Source organism: Triticum dicoccoides, chromosome 2A, assembly GCF_002162155.2.
Source record: "Triticum dicoccoides isolate Atlit2015 ecotype Zavitan chromosome 2A, WEW_v2.0, whole genome shotgun sequence".
NCBI classification, from domain to species: Eukaryota; Viridiplantae; Streptophyta; class Magnoliopsida; order Poales; family Poaceae; genus Triticum; species Triticum dicoccoides.
In genome coordinates this window covers 617,626,392-617,627,919 of record NC_041382.1, presented here as the reverse complement: position 1 = coordinate 617,627,919, position 1,528 = coordinate 617,626,392, and positions in this window count along the sequence as shown.

Below are 1,528 nucleotides of genomic sequence, written 5' to 3'. Positions count from 1 at the left end.
CCGGCGGGACGGTGGGCGACGGGACTCCGAGGGCGGCGGCGTCGCGGGCGGTGGGCGGCGGCGTCGGGACTCGGCGGCGATGACCTGCGGCGGCGGCGGGTGGTGGCGCTAGGGTTTCAGGGGGCTGGGCTGCGGCTCGGGCCTCCCGGCTCTTAAAGGCCGGCCGGGCGCAGTGTCCGGGTCGGACACGGCCCGTTAAGTCGGTTGGCGTTTTTGTTTTAAAATATTCCACGGAGAAAAACAAAAAAAAATACTATACAGACTCCAAAAATCCTGAAATAATTTTTCCCCGTCCTCTAAAAATAGGCCGGACAAGGTGAACATTTATTTGGGTTTAAAATGCAATTTTGAAAAATACATATTTTTCCTAATTCAAATAGAATAGCGATAAAACTCCGAATAAAAATCTTATTTGATTTTAATATTAAATCTCCAATATTTCTTTATTTTGAGGAAGTCATTTTATCCACTCTTTTTTTATTTTTATAAAAGAAATATTCAATAGAAAAATAAATAAAATCAAACGATCCTCTTTTAAAATTTGAGAAAACTCAAATATGAAAATAACGAAATCCCCAACTCTCTCCGTGGGTCATTGAGTTGCGTAGAATTTCTAGGATCAACCCAAAATGCAATAAAATATGATATGCAATGATGATCTAATGTATAATATTCCAAATTGAAAATTTGGGATGTTACATGATCTCCATCGTCACCGGCTCGACACCTTGATCTCCATCGTTGTGTCGTGGTCGTCTCGCCAACTATTGTTTCTATAACTATCGCTAACTCATAGTGATAAAGTAAAGCAAGCAATTACATGTTGTTTGCATTTAATACAATAAAGAGATAACCATAAGTCTCCCGCCGGTTGCCAGTAACTTTTACAAAACATGATCATCTCATACAATAACGTATATCACATCATGTCTTGACCGTATCACATCACAACATGCCCTGCAAAAACAAGTTAGATGTCCTCTACTTTGTTGTTGCAAGTTTTACGCGGCTACTACGGGCTGAGCAAGAACCGTTCTTACCTACGCATCAAAAAAACCACAACGCGGTATAGTGATTGCTTTTTGATCTTTTACAAAACATAAGGCTCCTGCCAGTTGCAAGTGACTTTAACAAAACATGATCATCTCATACAATAACGTATATCACATCATGTCTTGACCATATCACATCACAACATGCCCTTCAAAAACAAGTTAGACCTCCTCTACTTTGTTGTTGGAAGTTTTACGTGGCTGCTACGGGCTTCTAGCAAGAACCGTTCTTACCTACGCATCAAAACCACGACGGTGATTTATCATGTTTGTTGTTTTAACTTTCAACAAGGACCGATCGCAGTCAAATTCGATTGAACTAAAGTTGGAGAAACAGACACCCGCCAGCCACCTTTATGCAAAACTAGTTGCATGTCTGCCGGTGGAACCGGTCTAATGAACGTGGTCATGTAAGGTTGGTCCGGGCAGCTGTTGGGAAACGTAGCATGCAATTGCAAAAAAAATCCTACACTCAC